Source organism: Apium graveolens, chromosome 2, assembly GCF_009905375.1.
Source record: "Apium graveolens cultivar Ventura chromosome 2, ASM990537v1, whole genome shotgun sequence".
Classification (NCBI taxonomy): domain Eukaryota; kingdom Viridiplantae; phylum Streptophyta; class Magnoliopsida; order Apiales; family Apiaceae; genus Apium; species Apium graveolens.
This window is the reverse complement of record NC_133648.1, coordinates 176712186-176732659: the sequence shown is the minus strand read 5'-3', so window position 1 is coordinate 176732659 and position 20474 is coordinate 176712186. Positions and strand designations below refer to the sequence as shown.

At 42.3% G+C, this 20474-nt stretch overlaps 1 non-coding gene across 1 annotated transcript; it reads right to left on the bottom strand.

Annotated features, from left to right (window-relative positions):
- Positions 1-4202: 4202 nt before the first annotated feature.
- On the bottom strand, positions 4203-4309 carry LOC141709657 (small nucleolar RNA R71). The gene has a single exon (XR_012570222.1). It is a non-coding gene; the product is annotated as a small nucleolar RNA R71 (small nucleolar RNA).
- Positions 4310-20474: the final 16165 nt, after the last annotated feature.

Here is a 20474-nt window from a genome sequence, read left to right as displayed (position 1 = left end):
ATATCCAGATCCATATATACAAAATCTACTCGGGATCCTCGACTCCAGGTTTTAGAAAATATTTTCACCTTTGGGTCCCTATACTAAGGGTATATGCAAGTTACCACTATCCTCTAGCATAGGTATTATCAACTGAACCAACAGATATATTTCAAGAATATGAAACAGGCATGCATATATACCATATCACATGCTACAATATATTGCAAGAATTTGCTAAATAACCAATATGCATTTATCGCAAGATCATGCATATACAAATGTATACATCACAACAACAGTATAACGGATAGAATACTTGCCTGAGCGACTTGGGGGTGAGAAAGGCTCGGGACGAGTCTGATAACCTATAAACAACAAGTAAGTTGGAATTAAACCAAAATCACTTGTAAATCTATACTTTAACTAACTTAGACTCTAACGCTTGTTTTGCGCTCACTGATTTGCTTAAGTCACTCGGGTACCCGCGGCTCCATCATTTTTAATAATTTAACCTTTACGAGTTTTAAAGCGATTCCTTCGCGAATGTCTTACCAACTGCCTAACACACTTACCATAAATGTTTCATACATTAATTAACCCTTTTTGGTCTTTAACCTATGTTTCAAAGTAAGGCGAGGGAAAAAGTTTCGTTCGCGAAACGCTGTTACTTGAAACGGTCGTTTCTCCTAAACCGTGCATCGGAATCGAACGAACTACATATCAAAACGAAGCTCGTAACATGAGCTATCTAATCATGGCAGTGGTCATAATCTAGCAGGGGGTTCTCGGGTCCTAATGCTATGCACAAAAACAGTCCAAAGAAAATCGGACGTTACGACGGCTATGTTTACGCGATTTCCAAATTTTAAACCATACAAAACCAACCACAAACCAACCTCAAATCCAACATACAACCAACCTCCATCCTTATCACATCATAACAACCCCAACCAATTCAATTTAATCATTCATACTTATGCTTAAACTTAACTTTAATCATACTTAAGTTCCTTTAAATCAAAACCACAACAATTACCATTCCATTTCACTACCATTCCAAATCCCAAACTCTAAATCATAACAACAAGCTACAATATCAACCCACTAATCAAAATCATCTTATAATATATAGGAATCTAGGGTTTGGAGATGGTATACCTTCCTTGAAGTGGTGGGTGGAGCTAGGAAGCCTTAAGAAGCTTGGAGAAGTCTTAAGAATGCTTGGATCTTCAAGAAAACAAGAAAAAGTTCAAGTTAAAAACTTGAAAACACTATTCATTGTCTTCTTCTTTGATTAAATGAAGAAGATTGAGAAAGAATTAATGGCTTAAACTCATGATATAGTCCTAACTAAGCATGAAGATGATTAGGGAATTATCTTACCAATTTAGGAAGCTTGGATCTTGGATTTTGAAAAATCTTGCCTTTAAAATGCTAAAAAGCCGAGAGCTCTCAAGAACAAGCCTTGGTTGCTTTTGATTTTTTTGATGGAAATGATTTTTACTTGGCTTGGTTGACTTGTTTTGTATTTGATTTAGTCAATTACTTTCTTGCCCTTGAAATTGTGTGGTTACAAAGCTACCACACCTCCTTCCTTCCCATGTCATGCTTATGTCATCCTCATGATGTCATCCTCCCTTCCTTGTCCTCTTTCTATTGGTTGGATGACATCATTCCCACTAATCCCTTTGATTAACTTCCTAATCGTTTGCCTAATGACCGCTGATCTGTTATACGGTTCGCTTAACTTTCGTCCTCGTTTATCGTTTGAAGGATCACACCCGGGATCTTATTACTTAGGTTCCCTTAACCTTTCTCAATACATTATATTCCTTTTTATGATCCTCTATTATAATCCTTTAATTTAAATCCTTTTTATCCTGTTACCTTATACTCAATTCTCTCCGTATCTTGTGGATTTCCGGGAAAAACCAAAGTGTTCGGAATTGGATTCTGACGATCTTTACATACACTTATATACTTCATAGAGTACTAACAATATCCCAGAATATCCATAACAGAACCCCTACATAGTGTGGCGTGAAAAGTTTCTTCATTCAGCTAAAACACTATTCACAAGGGTTACAAAAAGTTGAAAATTTTTGGGGTTATTACATTTTATACCACTTAGAACGTCTTGTAATAGCTTGAATTGGTGTCTTGAAATCAAGTATTTTGTGTATTTGATGCGTTTTTCTAGTGTTTGTGCATTTCAGGATATTAGTTGCATTTCGGGAGAGAATTCATCAATAATAAGTCTTGGCATTTGTTCAGCATTGCAAGTGGGAAGATAGGAGCAGATTTCAGCGAAGAAACGGAGCAAAACAGATTATTTTTCCAGAAGGGGTCTGAGCGCCCGCTCAGCTTTGCTGAGCGGCCGCGCAGGAAGCTGAGCGCCCGCTCAGGAAAGCTGAGCGGCCGCGCAGGGTCGTAAATTCAGATTTATTATTTTAGACTTCTATTTCTGTTTGGCTTCCAACTTCTGAGCTATCTGGGTTTTATGGGACTTCTATATAAGTAGATTTCAGAGACGTTTCACAGAGGTTGGATCGTTGTATCAATCAAGGAGCGAAGGAGATAAGGAAGAAGACCGTTTTAGCACACCGCAACGAAGAGGAAGCATATTTTCTTGTGATTCTTTATTTCGTTGTAACGTTGGATGCTAGTTTTCTTACTTTGAACCTATTTACTCTTGTGACGTACTCTGATTTAATATAAGTAGTTTTAATTATTATTCTCTTGTGTTTATTTATCATGTTTTCATATGAACCCATGATGACGATGAGTGCTAACATGGGCTAATCGTGATCATGGGGTCGTAACGGATTTACTATGGAATTCTTTAGTTAGTTATTTAATACCTTAGTGTGTGATGGTTGTATGATATCTAGTATTGGTTGTGCGTATTCGTCTTATGTGCGTCGCGAATGTATAAGATAGGGTGTTAATCTCTTGGGAAGCGACGGTGGATCTTGAGATTTAGAACTTGCCATGCTAGCATAGGTTCATGTACGAGTATGCATGATTAGTGGGTAACTCTAACAGTTTTAGTCGCCCTGTGTAATCAAAAGGAATAACTTGTGCTTAAATCGTGATGTTGTCAATTTCTGTAGACATATAGGGACTCAACATAATTGATGCCTATTCAACTTCTATCTTAATTGTGGATGTTCGGTAGAATGATATTAGTACAATGAAAGTTGGCTTTTATCAGTTTCGTGTTATTCGATTAATATCATCACTGTTACATGCTAAAGGTAATAACAATAGCTATTGAAGGAAGTAGTAATGAAGTTGTGATCTCATGAGTGTTTTAATATTGTGAATTCGAGTGTTAATTAAGTGGTTCATTATAGTAGTTAATTGTAGTTAATAATTAGTTAATCAACTCTAAGTGTTATTGTCTTAACATTGAGAAGTAATCATATATTGGTGAGTGAGTTTAATTGAACAATAATTAGTCTGAGTCTCTGTGGGAACGAACTAGAAAGTATTCTATATTACTTGCGAACGCGTATACTTGCGTGTGTTATTAGCGCGTGTTTTCGCCCTAACAAGTTTTTGGCGCCGCTGCCGGGGACTCGGCGTATTTGTTTAGTTTATGTACTTACCATTATTGGTCATTAGGACTCAGTGATTAAGACGTGTTACTTACTATTTCCGGTTGTGTTTCAGGTACTTTAGTGAACGTTTATGCAAACTCGTACTCGTACTCGCAAGAGGACTTTAGATACAGCTGAGGAGACATACGAAGTTCTTGATATTCCGGAGAAGATAGATTTTCAAGATTCGGATTCAGGAAGTGAGCAGAAAGAACCTTTAATCATGGGTGATCATATTGTTCCGGCAGATCCAGCTCTTATGGACTTTTCTCGGCCTAAAATTGATGACATTCAGTCAAGCATTCTTCATCCGGCTATTCAGGCTAACACCTTTGAAATCAAACCGGGCACTATTCAGATGGTGCAAAATTCTGTTCCTTGCGGTGGTGCTGCGACTGAAGACCCCAACATGCACATAAGGAATTTTGTCAAGATCTGCAGTACTTTCAAATATATAATGGTGTGACTGATGAGGCTATCAAGCTGAGGCTTTTCCCATTCTCTCTGAGGGATAAAGCTAAGGACTGGTTACATTCTGAACCAGCTGGGTCCATCACTACTTGGCAAGATCTTGCGCAAAAGTTTCTGGTGAAGTTTTATCCAATGGCGAAGACTGCGGCTATGAGGAGTGCTCTTACTCAGTTTGCACAACAACCTACAAAATCTATGTGCGAAGCTTGGGAGCGCTACAAGGAGATGTTGAGAAAGTGTCCACATCATGGAATGCCTGATTGGATGGTGATCAGTGGTTTCTATAATGGTTTGGGGGCCCAATCTCGGCCCATGCTCGATGCAGCAGCTGGAGGCGCCTTGTGGGCCAAAAGCTATACTAAGGCTTATAATCTTATCGAGACTATGGCTGCAAATGAGCATCAAAACCCAACTCAAAGGATGATGCCTGGGAAGGTAGCATATATTCTGGAAGTCGATGCAGCTACAGCTATTGCAGCGCAGCTCCAAGCGCTGTCTATGAAGGTCGATTCTCTAGCTACTTATAGAGTCAATCAGATAGCTATGGTCTGTGAGCTTTGTGCATGTTCTCATGCTACGGATCAGTGTTCTCTTGTTAATGAATCTGTTCAGTATGTGAACAATTATCAGTGACAACAGCAGCCTGTGCCAACTACTTATCATCCTAACAACAGAAATCATCCAAATTTCAGCTGGAGTAATAATCAGAATGCTATTCAGCAACCATATCAGCAAGGCGTAAGCAAGCGGTTCAATCCACCTGGATTCTAGAAACCACAACATTATGCTCAAAGGCAATCATATCCTCAACAAGGAGGTGCAGCTCCACCCTCTAGTGCGGATTTTGAGGAACTTAAGCTGTTATGCAAAAGTCAGGTGGTTTCTATTAAGACCTTGGAACATCAAATCAGTCAAATAGCCAATACAGTGCTCAATCGTCAACCTGGCACACTTCCCAGTGACACTGAAGTGCTAGGCAGGAAGGAAGCTAAAGAGCAAGTCAAGGCTATTACCTTAAGGTCTGGGAAAGTTGCTGATGCTGAGAAAGTAAAAGAAGGAGAAGCTGAAGTTGGTGATGAAGAAGCTAAGAAAAAGGAGAAAGCGGCGGAACCAAGGAAGACTACTGTTGAACACACTCTGCCTGAGGGTAATACAAGGGAGAAACAGCTCTATCCTCCACCACCTTTCCCTAAGAGATTGCAGCAACAAAAGCTGGATAAGCAGTTCGGTAAGTTTCTGGAGGTGTTCAAGAAACTTCACATCAATATACCTTTCGCTGAGGCTCTGGAGCAAATGCCTAGTTATGCGAGATTTATGAAGAGTATTCTTTCAAGGAAGGTGAAACTGGATGACCTTGAGACTGTTGCTCTAACGGAATAATGCAGTGCTGTGCTACAGTAAAAGTTACCTCAAAAGCTTAAGGATCCAGGTAGCTTCACCATTCCTTGCACCATTGGCAAGTTGTCTTTTGACAAGTGCCTTTGTGATTTGAGAGCAAGCATCAATCTGATGCCTTTGTCGATCTTTAAAAAGTTAAACTTGCCTGATCCAAAGCCTACCTACATGTCTATACAATTGGCTGATCGTTCTATTACTTACCCAAGAGGCATAGTGGAGGATGTGCTAGTAAAGGTGGATAAGCTCTTCTTTCCTGCAGACTTTGTTATTCTGGATTTCGAGGAAGATAAGAAGATTCCCATAATCTTGGGGAGACCTTTCTTGGCTATCGGCCGTACCTTGATAGATGTGCAGAAAGGTGAACTTACTATGCGGGTGCAGGATCAGGATGTGACATTTAATGTATTCAAAGCAATGAAATTCCCTACAGAATACGAGGAGTGCTTAAAAGTGGATTTGATTGATTCTGCGATTACTTCAGAACTCGATCATATGCTAATGTCTGATGCATTAGAGAAGGCCTTAGTGGGGGATTTTGATAGTGATGATGAAGATGGCAATGAGCAACTACAATATCTTAATGCTTCTCCCTGGAGGCGAAAGCTAGACATGCCGTTTGAATCTCTTGGTACTTATGACCTCAAAAATGCTGAAGGAAAGCTCAAACCATCTATTGAGGAAACACCTACTTTGGACCTTAAGCCATTGCCTGAACACTTGAGGTATGCTTTTTTAGGTGATGCATCTACTTTACCTGTTATTATTGCATCTGACCTTTCAGGTAGTGAGGAGGACAAGCTCTTAAGGATCTTGAGAGAATTCAAATCGGCTATCGGATGGACTATAGCAGACATCAAAGGGATCATCCCTTCATATTGCATGCATAAGATTCTGCTAGAGGAGGGTAGTAAGCTGACTGTTGAGCAACAACGCAGACTTAATCCTATCATGAAAGAAGTGGTGAAGAAAGAAATTCTGAAGTGGCTTGATGCAGGAATCATTTATCCTATTTCTGACAGTTCTTGGGTGAGCCCCGTGCAATGTGTACCTAAGAAAGGAGACATTACTGTGGTAGCAAATGAGAAGAACGAGCTCATCCCCACTCGAACAGTCACAGGTGGAGAGTATGCATGGATTATAAAAAGTTGAACAAAGCCATAAGGAAGGATCACTTCCCGCTTTCGTTTATTGATCAGATGCTTGACAGGTTGGCCGATCATGAGTATTATTGTCTTCTGGATGGCTATTCAGGGTATAATCAGATTTGTATTGCACCAGAGGATCAAGAAATGACTACCTTCACTTGTCCATTTGGCACGTTTGCTTTTCGCAGAGTTTCGTTTGGGTTATGTGGCGCACCGGCCACTTTTCAGAGATGTATGATGGCTATATTCTCTGACATGATTGGAAATAATGTCGAGGTGTTCATGGATGACTTCTCCATCTTTGGACATTCATATGATGAATGTTTGAATAATCTCCGTGTAGTACTCAAAAGGTGCGTGGAAACTAATTTGGTGCTCAATTGGGAAACATGTCATTTTATGGTACGTGAAGGCATTATTCTTGGGAATAAGGTCTCTAGCAAGGGTCTTGAGGTGGACAAAGCCAAGGTGGGAGTCATTGAAAATCTTCCACCACCTATTTCTGTGAAAGGAATTCGTAGTTTTCTTGGTCATGCGGGTTTTTATCGGCGTTTCATCAAGGACTTTTCAAAGATATCTAAGCCGCTGTGCAACTTGCTTGAGAAGGATGTGCCTTTCAAATTTGATGATGACTGTTTAACGACATTCGAGACTCTTAAGAAGAGTTTGATAACTGCACCAGTTATTATAACACCTGATTGGACAGAGCCTTTTAAGATGATGTGTGATGCGAGTGATTATACGGTGGGCGCAGTTCCTGGGCAGCGCAAGAATAATCTCTTTCATGTGGTCTACTATGCTAGCAAGACCTTAAATGGGGCCCAAATGAACTACACCACTACTGAGAAGGAGCTCTTGGCTATAATCTTTGGTTTCGAAAAATTTCGATCTTATTTGCTTGGGACAAAAGTGACAGTATTCACTGATCATGCTTCCATTCGCTATTTGGTTTCCAAGAAGGATTCGAAGCCGAGACTCATTTGTTGGGTGCTCTTGCTACATGAATTTGAGTTAGAGATCAAGGATCGAAAAGGTACTGAGAATCAAGTAGCTGACCATCTCTCTAGATTGGAGAATCCCGAGTCTACTTCACATGATAATACATTGATCAACGAATCTTTTCCGGATGAGCAGTTGTTCGCAGTTCAGGAGGAAGAGCCATGGTTCGTATATATTGTGAATTATCTTGTCAGCAATATAATGCCTCCTAATTTGACCACATGTCAAAAGAAGAAGTTTCTGCATGAGGTGAAGTGGTATATGTGGGATGAACCATATTTGTTTAGACAGGGAGTTGACGAGATCATCAGGAGATGTATCCCGTTCTGTGAGACGGAGGGGATATTACGAGACTGCCACTCCACAGTTTATGGTGGACACTATGATGGTGAGAAGACGGCAGCTCGTATTTTGCAAGCAGGTTTTTTCTGGCCTACTTTGTTTAAGGATGCTCATCAGTTCATTTTAAGGTGAGATCGTTGCCAAAGAGTGGGAAATCTTACGAGAAAGGATGAGATGCCATTAAATGTGATGCTTGAAGTCGAGGTCTTGATGTTTGGGGAATCGATTTCATGGGGCCTTTTGTCTCGTCCTGCAATAATCAGTACATCTTGCTGGAAGTCGATTATGTCTCAAAATGGGTAGAAGTCAAAGCTCTACCAATGAATGATGCAAATGCAGTGTTGAATTTTCTTCATAAGCAGATTTTCACAAGGTTTGGAATGCCACGAGTAATCATAGGTGATGAAGGGTCGCACTTCTGCAACCGAAAGTTTACTTCTATGATGCAGCGCTACAATGTGAATCATCGAGTTGCTACTGCCTATCATCCGTAAATAAATGGTCAAGCGGAAGTGTCTAACAGAGAGATCAAGTGTATTTTAGAGAAGGTTTTTTGTCCGTCAAGGAAGGATTGGTCTTTAAAGCTCGATGAAGCTGTTTGGGCTTACAGAACAGTATATAAGACTCCACTTGGGATGTCCCCGTTTCAACTTGTGTATGGTAAGGGATGTCATTAACCTGTGGAGCTTGAGCATAAGGCCTATTGGGCATTGAAGAAGTTGAACCTAGATCTAGATGCAGCTGGAAAGAAGCGAATGCTTCAGCTTAATGAACCTGACGAATTTCGACTCCAAGCATACGAAAACAACAAAATGTACAAGGAAAAGGTGAAAAGGTGGCACGACAGGAAGCTACATCATAAGTTATTCGTGCCGGGGCAGCAAGTTCTTTTATTCAACTCTCATCTCCGACTTTTTCCTGGGAAGTTGAAATCAAGGTGGTCGGGACCTTTTATTGTCAAAACTGTGTTTCCACATGGAGCGGTGGAGATTTTTGAGAATGATCCAGACCAAGCATTCAAGGTCAATGGTCAGCGTTTGAAGCACTACTATGGTGACACGGCAAACCGGGAAGTGGTTAGTGCCGTTTTATTATCAACTTGAGTAAGGTACGCAACGTCAAGCTAATGACGAAAAAGAAGCGCTTCGTGGGAGGCAACCCATGATTTGTTGTTACAGGAACCCTTAGAAGTTAGTAACCTATCCAAAACCACAAAAAAATCAGAAAAACTGGGCCAGGAATTTTTTTTTCCAGAAGCCTCCTGAGCGCCCGCTCAGCTCTGCTGAGCGCCCGCTCAGCTTTGCTGAGCGACCGCTCAGGGGCCGACTGGGAGAAATTTTTTTAAGTCCAATAAAATTCCAAAAAAATCTGAAAAACAAAAAAAACAATTTACAGCCCCATTACCCATGAATTATTCTCCTATTACCCACGTTTTTAACCCTCAAAACCCACTCCTAATCAAATTTTACCCTAATCCCTACCCTATATATACATACACCTATCCCATATATTCCCCATACACTTTCAAACCTTAAACTCTCTCCCAAACCTAAACACACAAATCTTAAACACTTTTACTCAATTTCGATGGCACCCAAGAGATCCAGGACTATCGATAGCAGCAACACTGTCACTACTGCTGATTCTTCGAGAGGTACTGCTGCGAGGCCTCATTTGAATGATAGGGCTGCTGAGGAGGAGTATATTAGGATTCTGGGTAAGCCGATTTTGAAGGAGAGGGGGTTCTTACCATCGGGGAGGGATGGTGAGTTGTTGCCTATGATTGCTGAGAAGGGTTGGCTTGCTTTTTGTGAATCTCCTGAAGCAGTGCCGATGAGTGTGGTTCGCGAGTTCTATGCGAACGCGAAGGCTGAGAAGAATGGGTATTCTGTGGTCCGGGGGATGACTGTTGATTATCACCCTGTGACGATTCGCCGTGTGATTGGGCAGAGACAGAGGAAGCCCACGGAGGAGAACTGGAACGAGAAGACTGGTGAGGATTTTGACTTGGATTTGATTTGTGCTACTCTCTGTACGCCTGGCACAGTTTGGACCTTCAAGACTGGAACTAATGAGTATCGTTACTTTCCGGCGATCGCCATGAATAGGTAGGCCCGTGCATGGAATGCTTTTATTTGTGCTAATATTTTGCCTACTTCACATGCACATGAGGTCACAGTTGAGAGAACACAGTTGTTATGGGGAATTTTGAATGAAGAGTACTATGTGAACCTTGGTGAGTTCATCTACCAAGGAATTCTGAAGTTTCTGAGGGGAGCTAAGCACATGAACATCCCTTATGCATTCACGGTTACAAAGCTTTGCCGAGCGGTGGGAGTTCAGTGGCTGTCTCATGAGCAGTTGCAGTTGTCGGCTGCTCCTATTGATTCCGGGACTCTGCATACGATGCAGGAGTGGACCGGTGGTGAGTCCGAGGAGCATGGGCTGGGTTATCGTCTTCCAGGAGGGCGTCCGGCACGAGGTGCTATCATGGCGAGGCCAAGGTGAGATGAGGCTGGTTCTTCTAGAGCTCAGGAGGGTGCTGGGATGGCTGATGCCCAGTATAGGAGGCTGTCGAGGAGGATGGACGCTATGTACGAGACACAGAGCAAGTTTGCTCAGGAGCTCACCCTTGCACTTGGGACTGCTTTTCGAGGCCTTGGAGCTGACATCCAGTGGCCAGTTTTTGGTGAGGACTCTGCATATCCGCCTCCTGATACACCACCCTCTGAGGGTGATGATGATGATGATCTCTCCGAGTAGGCATACCCTGTGTTTCTTTCTACTACCTTCACTGGGGACAGTGAAGATTTTAAGTTTGGGGGTGGTAGTTAAGGAATATTTTGTGTGTGTCATATAGTTGCATGTTCATGATAGTTTAGTTCATATAATTGCATAATTTTTGCCATATAGTTTTTTATAGCTTTATTTGTTTATCATGCCATATAACTCATGCATATACCATGATCCCTTTTGCGCTGATTTACCAATTGATTTGTGATGTTGATGCGAGCGTAGTGATAGCGTTAAAGTGATGTTGAGTCGTGTAGGTTGATACGCATGCTAGAAACACTTGTAATTTCACTAAGTCTTAAAAATTGCTGAAGGACTAGATTGTTGTTATGGTTTGATGGTTATCGAGGTTAATCTATTGATTATGCTTAGAATTTTATAATAGGTTCTTAGTGATAAAAGGCATGAAAAGAAAAAAAAATGGAGTGAAAAATGGAATTCATTGCTAATTGTGGCTAGGCGTCAAATGGCTAGTAGCCGGCTCGTATGTTTATGCGTGTAGTCTAGGGTTGAGCAAGAGGGAGCGAAACGCACTTGCTCAGAAATTAAAGAAAAAAAAATAATAAAAATAGAAAATAGAAAATAGAAAAAAAAAGAAAAAAAGAAAAAAAAGAGTTAATGCATAATTGGTCACGAGTGGGCTCTTTGGTATTCGAGTTATTAAGTTCTTAGGGGACTTTGTGCCCAGTGACCTAAGGCTTTTATAGTCTGGGATTCGCTAACCTAACGCTCGCTACATGGATGCCATTGTATAATCTTTTGTGGACCTCACTCATTGCACGGTCAAATAAGCATTTGAATAAAAGCATGATTCCGTAATAAGCTCCAGGATTCTTAAAGTGTTATAAGTTACTTTGTGCCTAGAATTTTTATTCTTTGTATAATCATGCGATTGCCTTGATGATAGTTGAGTCATGATAATTGATCTAGTTTTGAAGCATATCTGTTAAGCATCTGCACACACCACGTTTCTGGCTGTATGTTAGTTTGTATGGTTCGATTGATCTTTATTCGCCTAATTGCATTTATTGAGATGTCGTAAGTTGGTTGGTTTGGTCGTAGTAAGGGGGATCGCTGCATTTCATATAGATTGCATTCATGCATGTTTTTATTTTATTTTTGAGTCTGTGACGCTTGAGGACAATCATCGATTTAAGTTTGGGGGTGTGATAAGTGGCATTTTATACCACTTAGAACGTCTTATAATAGCTTGAATTGGTGTCTTGAAATCAAGTATTTTGTGTATTTGATGCATTTTTCTAGTGTTTGTGCATTTCAGGGTATTAGTTGCATTTCAGGAGAGAATTCATCAATAATAAGTCTTGGCATGTGTTCAGCATTGCAAGTGGGAAGATAGGAGCAGATTTCACCGAAGAAACGGAGTAAAACAGATCATTTTTCCAGAAGGGGACTGAGCGCCCGCTCAGCTTTGCTGAGCGGCCGCGGAGGAAGCTGAGTGCCCGCTCAGGAAAGCTGAGCGGCCGCGCAGGGTCGTAAATTCATATTTATTATTTTAGACTTCTATTTCTGTTTGGTTTCCAACTTCTGAGCTATCTGGGTTTTATGGGACTTCTATATAAGTAGATTTCAGAGACGTTTCACAGAGGTTGGATCGTTGTATCAGTAAAGGAGCGAAGGAGATAAGGAAGAAGACCATTTTAGCACACCGCAACGAAGAGGAAGCATATTTTCTTGTGATTATTTATTTCATTGTAACGGTGGATGCTAGTTTTCTTACTTTGAACCTATTTACTCTTGTGACGCACTCTGGTTTAATATAAGTAGTTTTAGTTATTATTCTCTTGTGTTTATTTATCATGTTTTCATATGAACCCATGATGACGATGAGTGCTAACATGGGCTAATCGTGATCATGGGGTCGTAACGGATTTACTATGGAATTCTATAGTTAGTTGTTTAATACCTTAGTGTGTGATGGTTGTATGATTTCTAGTATTGGTTGTGCGTATTCGTGTTATGTGCGTCGCGAACATATAAGATAGGGTGTTAATCTCTTGGGAAGCGACGGTGGATCTTGAGATTTAGAACTTGCCATGCTAGCATAGGTTCATGGACGAGTATGCATGATTAGTGGGTAACTCTAATAGTTTTATTTGCCCTATGTAATCAAAAGGAATAACTTGTGCTTAAATCGTTATGTTGTCAATTTCTGTAGACATATAGGGACTCAACATAATTGATGCCTATTCAACTTCTATCTTAATTGTGGATGTTTGGTAGAATGGTATTAGTACAATGAAAGTTAGCTTTTATCAGTTTCGTGTCATTCGATTAATATCATCACTATTACATGCTAAGGGTAATAACAATAACTATTGAAGGAAGTAGTAATGAAGTTGTGATCTCATGAGTGTTATAATATTGTGAATTTGAGTGTTAATTAAGTGGTTCATTATAGTAGTTAATTATAGTTAATAATTAGTTAATCAACTCTAAGTGTTATTGTCTTAACATTGAGAAGTAATCATACATTGGTGAGTGAGTTTAATTGAACAATAATTAATCTGAGTCTCTGTGGGAACAAACTAGAAAGTATTCTATATTACTTGCGAACGCGTATACTTGCGTGTGTTATTAGCGCGTGTTTTCGCCCTAACAAAGATGCAGCCCGGAAGGTGGCGCCGTCTCGTCTGGGGAGGACAACGATTGTGATCAACGAACCCCGGATAGAAGATGTGCAGCAAGGGGACGCGACAAGGGCCCCAGCGCCCCGGAAAAGGAAGAGTGCTCCTGCAGGTTCTGGGGAGAAAGGAGGAGAAGGGTCCGAGGTCATGTTTCCAAGAAGGCTGCTGTTGAACTGGCCCCGGATACCCCGAAAACTTTGAAGGCCTTGCTGGCTAGCTTTACCCCGGAGACTCGCCGGAGGGAGCTCTTTGAGAACTATGCTAGCACGGCCGAAAGGAAGAAGTATAGAAAGGAGCCTCTCGACGAGTTCCTGGTCGGGCTTCAGGAGGATATTACCGCTGTGAGTTCTTTTCTTGTGCTATTTTGATTTTTGGTTTTGTACTTGCCTCTTTTTTATTTTCTTGTATTCGTATCATCTAAGCATGATGTATAATGATTTCAGGCTAACTCCCGGGTTGCTGGATTGGTTTGCATAACCCGGAGCCTACAGGCGAAGGCTGATGCTGCCGAGGTCTATAAGACTGAATCTGAGAGGCTGACCCAGGAGATACAGGACTTGAAGGAAGCGAATGTAAAGGAGGCCGCTGCTCATAAGAAGCTTCTTGACGAGATCCGGGAGAGGCAGGACCGGGCCGAGGCTTCGGTCCGGGAGATGGGGGCGGAAAACAAGAAGCTGAAGGATGATCTCGCCGCCCGGCCCACTCCCGAAGAGGTTCTGGCTGGGTTCCGGGGTACTCCAGCGTACTTTGAAGAGGTGAATGACAAAGCGCTGGAGAAGATCCAGATCTGCTGGAGGGTTGCTTCCAAGTACCTTGGTGAGGAACCTCAGGGTACAATCAACGTCTTCCTGGAGAGGTACATTGAGGAGGAGACCCAGTTAGAGCAGGAGAAGGAAGCCATCCAGGCAAGGGAGTCTGGTGCCGGAACCTCTAGTAACGTCCCTCCTTCTCCCGGATCGCCACTCGCTCAGCAGCCTCCCATTCCAGAAGGTAATCCGGAGCAGCCTCCTTCTCCTTCTGCCGAGCCTGCAATAGAAGCTTGAAGACTTTGCCATTTTTTGGCATGTAATTTCCATTTACTGCTTTTTAAGTATTGTCTGAACTCAGCCTTTTGGCTAATTTAACTTGTCTGTAATTTGAATGACTTTGATTTGCCCCTCGGGGTGTGTTTCCCCGGGGTTGTTTAATATGATTGTGCTTTTCTTTCCTTTGCTAGTGCCTTGTATATGTGAATTTCTAACATAGGAAATTAGGATATTTTCTAAGTACACATGGGTTGTATTTTGCAGACCCCGGGTTGGGGTAAAATTTTTTAACTTATAGAAATTTTCCAAGTACTCATGGGTTGAGTTTTTATAGGACTCCGGGTAGGGGTAAATTATTTTTAAATTACTCATGGGTTGAGTTTTTATAGGACTCCGGGTAGGGGTAAATTTCTGTTTGATAGAAATTTCCCAAGTACACATGGGCTATGTTTTCACAGACCCCGGGTTGGGGTGAAATTTTTAACAAATAGAAATTTTCTTAGTACACATGGGCTGTGTTTTTGCAGACCCCGGGTTGGGGTGAAACTTTTAATAAATAGAAATTTTTTTAGTACACATGGGCTGTGTTTTTGCAGACCCCGGGTTGGGGTGAAATTTTTAACAAATAGAAATTTTCTTAGTACACATGGGCTGTGTTTTTGCAGACCCCGGGTTGGGGTGAATTATTTTTAAATTACTCATGGGTTGAGTTTTTATAGGACCCCGGGTAGGGGTAAATTTCTGTTTGATAGAAATTTCCCAAGTACACATGGGCTGTGTTTTCACAGACCCCGGGTTGGGGTGAAATTTTTAATAAATAGAAATTTTCTTAGTACACATGGGCTGTGTTTTTTGCAGACCCCTGGATGGGGTAAAATTTTTAATAAATAGAAATTTTCTAAGTACATATGGGCTGTGTTTTTAAATCCGATGATAAATAAATAAGCATCATAATGAAATTGATTCAAACTATGGAATGCTTAAAGCAGAGTCTTTCATTCATATTGAAAGCAAAAAATTACATTCTGGGGTGAATGGGAATAGTGTTTACATCAAAATATTATAGTATAAATGTAGAGATGTTCCCAGAATATGCACCTTTCTTTTACTGGTAGAATTTCCTCAGCCGGGTTCCGTGCCAGGTGTTGGGTACCTCGATTCCGCTGAGATAGTTCAGCTTGTAAGTTCCCGGACGGAGCACTTTCTTGACTATATAGGGGCCCTCCCAGTTCGGCTGTAATTTCCCTTGGTTAGTTGGGTCCGAAGCTTCAGTGTCCCGGATTGCTAGATCTCCTACCACATATTCTCTTATCTTGGCCTTCTTCGTAAAGTAGAACTTTTTTTCCTTGTAGCTTTCCATTTTTTCTTCAGTCCGGTCTCTTACTTCATCCAAGAGTTCGAGGTTGGTTTTAAGTCCTTCTATGTTGGAGACTTTGTCAAAGTTGACCACTCTATGAGAAGGGGAACCAGTTTCTATTGGTAGCCGAGCCTCGGTGCCGTAAGCAAGCTTAAATGGAGTCTCACCAGTTCCAACCCGGGAGGTGGTTCTGTATGACCATAAAACCTTCGGGACCTCGTTCGGCCAGTTCTTTTTAGAATCTTCCAGTCTTTTTTCCAAACCTCGGAGTATGGTTCTGTTAGTGACCTCTACTTGACCGTTTCCCTGGGGATGGGCTACAGATGCTTTCTTATGCTTTATCCCGAGCTCTTTCAAATACGCTTCAAAGTCCGAGCCGACAAACTATGGGCCGTTGTCCGAGATTAAAACCATTGGGATCCCAAACCTCATCATAATTGAATCTACGAATTTGATGCAGTCTTGCTGATTGATGGTTCTCATGGTCTTGGCTTCTGCCCACTTAGTCATATAATCAATCGCCACCAGCACATAACGCAGATCCCCCTTCGCTCGAGGGAAAGGACCCATGATGTCAATTCCCCAGACTGCGAATGGGATCGGGGAGAGGACTGACCCGGGGAGGCTTGGACTTTGCTTTGGCACATTGCTGAACTTTTGGCATTTGCTACATTTCTTCACATAGGCAACTGAATCAGCGTCGATGGTGGGCCAATAGTAGCCTTGTCTGATGACTTTGTAGGCTAGAGCTTTAGCGGCTAAGTGATTTCCGCAGATTCCCTCGTGTACCTCCCGGAAACAATAATCTGCCTCGTCCGGATCAACACATTTTAGAGTCGGGGCAGAGAAGGTTCGCCTGTATAGCTGATTATCTTCTAGAAAGAAATAGGCAGCCTTATACTTGAGGTAGCGTGCCTTGTTCTGATCTTCTGGTAGGGTCCCATCTTTAAGATAAGCTAGGTAAGGAGTCATCCAGTTGTCCGGGCTTCTGATGCATAAGTCTTCGGGCTGGTCGGTGCTGGGTGCCCCGAGCTCCTCGAAGTACACTGAACTACTTAAATCTGAAGTATTCTGGACGAGCTTGGACAGCTCATCTGCCTTTGCATTTTCTTCTCTATTTATCTGCAAGATGGTTGAGTCCGGGATTGTTTCCAGGATAGCCCTCACCATTTCCTGATATCGAGCCAGCTTGGGGTCCTTCGCAATATATTCGCCGTTGGTCTGTCTTACCACAATTTGAGAATCACTATAGATGATTAAACGTCTTACCCCAAGGGATTTGGCTAGCCTGAGTCCGGAGAGGAGAGCTTCATATTCAGCCTGGTTATTTGTTGCTTTGAAAGCGAAGGTTATGGCTTGTTGAATTCTGAATCCATCCGGGCTGGAAAGGATCAGGCTAGCCCCAGACCTCTCCGCTGTTGCTGAACCATCAACATACAGTGTCCAAGAATTTCGGTCTCTGGTCTCCATTTCTTCTTCGGATTGGATCTTAGGTATCTCCGGGACTTCAGGAAATGTACATTCCATGATGAATTCGGCCAACGCCTGGGCTTTTATAGTTGTCCTTGGGACAAATTTGATGTTGAACTGGCTCAGTTCAATCGCCCAATTGACCAATCTTCCGGAGGCATCTGGCTTATGGATGATTTTCTGAAGTGGTTGGTTAGTGATTACCCTGATTTCCCGGCCTTGGAAATATTTCCTTAGCTTCCTGCTCGAGTGTACAAGAGCCAGGGCAAATTTCTCCAAGTTTGGGTACCGGGTTTCAGCATCCTTCAGGACTTGACTTACATAAAATACCGGGCTTTGTGAACCATTTTCCTCCCGAACGAGTGCAGAGGATACCGATTTTACTCCGGCTGTAATATAGAGATAAAGAGGCTCTCCGGGCTTTGCTTTTGACAGAATAGGCGAGTTCATCAGATGTTGTTTGACTTCCTCGAACGCTGTTTGGTAATCCGGGGTCCAGTCGATCAGCTTTTTATTCCGGGCTCCTTTTAACAGCTCAAAGAAAGGAAAGCACCTTTCTGCCAATTTTGGGATAAATCTTCGAAGGGTTGCTAAGCATCCTGCAAGCTTCTGAATATCCTTTTGAGTGTGGGGACTGTCATTTCCATTATAGCTTTGATCTTTTCCGGGTTGGCTTCTATTCCCTGTTCACTAACCAGAAAACCAAGAAACTTCCTGGAGGGGACCCCGAATGCGCATTTTTCTGGGTTCAGCTTCATGTTATACTTCCTCAAATTGTCGAAACATTCCCTGAGGTCCTTGACGTGGTCCGGGATTGTGACCGACTTAGAGATCATATCATCGACATAAGATTCCATGTTCCTGCCCAGCAGATTTTTAAAGATGGTATTCATCATTTTCTGGCATGTTGCCCGGGCGTTGATTAACCCGAACGACATCATAACAAAAGCGTAGACAACCTGGTGTGTAATGAATGCCGTCTTCGCGATATCTGCCGGATTTATTTTGACTTGGTTGTATCATGAAAAAGCATCCATGAAGCTTAGCATAACATGACCCGAAGTTGCATCTATCAGCTGATCAATGTTGGGCAGGGGGTAGGAGTCTTTAGGACACGCCGAATTGAGACTTGTGTAATCGACGCACATTCGCCACTTTCCATTGGGTTTCTTGACTAGCACAACATTTTCTAGCCAATCCGGATACTTAATTTCACAGATGATATATGCCTTTAACAACTTTTCAACTTCTTGATCGATTGCCTGCTATCTTTTCGGGGCAAAGTTTCTTCGTTTTTGCTTGATTGGTCTTTGTTTCGGATCTACATCCAGGTTGTGCATTGCCACGGATTCATCAATCCCCGACTTGTCTTCTGGGACCAAGCGAACACATCAGCATATTCCTTCAATAGATTGATAAGCTCCTTCTAGAAGGTGGTTTCCAGGCGTTTGCCGACTTTGATTTTCCTGGTGGGGTTCCCGGGTTCCAACTCTACTTCAATTGTCTGTTGGGCAGGTTCGACCTTTGTCTTCTCCTTGCTTTTTACAAATTTATGAATCCGGGCATCAGTGTTGGTTACGCTGTACCCGGAGTCTTCAATCATATTTATATCCAAGCGGGCCCTTTTACTGAGGTATTCTCGATGCTTCTTTCTGCTTTGTCCTTTGGGTAAGGACATTATCCTTCTCCTGTTCTCCGGTTCCGTTCCTGCCATGACCAAGGCTTGACCATAGCATCTCCCTGCCATCTCCCTATCTCCTTTCCATTCTCCGACTCCTCCCGGGGTGGGGAATTTGAGTTTTAAGTGAACAGTTGAGGGGATTGCCCTAAGCTTGGTGATAGTGGGCCTTCCAAGGATCATATTGTATGAGGAGGTTGCACTTATCACATAGAACTTCATCATATGAGAGACCTGCCGGGGTGCAGTTCCAAAGATAATGGGGAGATAAATGACGCCCCGGATTGGAATCATTGTGTTCCCAAATCCTTACAAGGGATCTTCAAGACAGGGGTCCATTCGGAGGTAGCCGAGCTCCATCCTGTTAAGTGTGTGCTCGAAAACAATATTAGCAGAGGAACCATTGTCAACTAAAATTCTTTTTACCTCGTTGTTTGTGACATCTAGGGTTACCACCAATGCCAAGTTATGGTCTGGGTCGAGTCCCTCATAATCAGAATAAGATAAGCAGATCGGCTCATCTTCCAGGGTCTGTATCATCATCACGTCATTCTCCTGGTTCGGGCTCCGGGGCGGTGAAGCTGTGCCTCCAAAGACAACGTTCACCACATTTTTGCCGCTTCCCGGGGCCCTGTCTTTGTCATTCAACCTCCTTTGAAGGTACTGGTTCATGTTTCCTTTCTTGATCTGGTCTTCTATGAACATCTTGAGGGAGAAACAGTTTTCAGTGGTATGGCCATGATCCTCGTGATAGCCACAATGCTTGTCCCGGGCCCTGTTCTCGGGAGGTGCCAGCAAGGGTTTTGGCGGATAATAAAATGACTTACCCTTAACTTCGCGCAAAATGTCGGCCCGGGGCCGATTGAGGGGTGTCTACTCCGGTTCCGGCTTGGGTTCTTTCTTGGCCTTGGGTTTTCTTTCATTCTTTCTTGATTCGTCGTACGTCTCCCGGGGTGGGGTTCCCCGAGATTACTGAATGTAGTTGGCTTGCCTGTCAAGCTTGTATTTTTATCCCTCCGGGACGACGAGCGTCGCTCCGGAGACTCATCATCGTCATGTATTCTTCTATTCATTTTCATTGACTTGAGGAAATCATTTTCCTTTATGAATTTTGACGCCAAGGCATACGCTGATGCTAGGCTCTGGGGCTCTCTATGAATCAAGTCTTTAACGTAGCCTTCACAGGATATTGGGTGTAAGTTCCTTCAAAAAATATTCACTGCCTCTTTTTCCTCTAAGTTGGAGAGTTGGTTAACTGCTTCCTGGAATCTTTTGATAAATTCCGGAAGGGATTCCTTGCTTCTTTGTTGGATTGTTTCCAAATGACACATTTGCAGCTCGTTCATCCGGTTAGCCCCGAATCTTTTTAAAAATATCTCGCGGAAGTCTTTCCAGGAGTCTACACTCTGGGATGGAATGTGGCTGAACCATTTCTGAGCTCCCCCCTTTAATATTGATGCGAAGAATCGGCATCTGGTTAGGTCACTATAATCATAAATATTAGAGATTTGCTCGAAATAGTTCAGGTGCTCCTCGGGGTCGTCTAATCCATCAAAAGAGTCAAAAT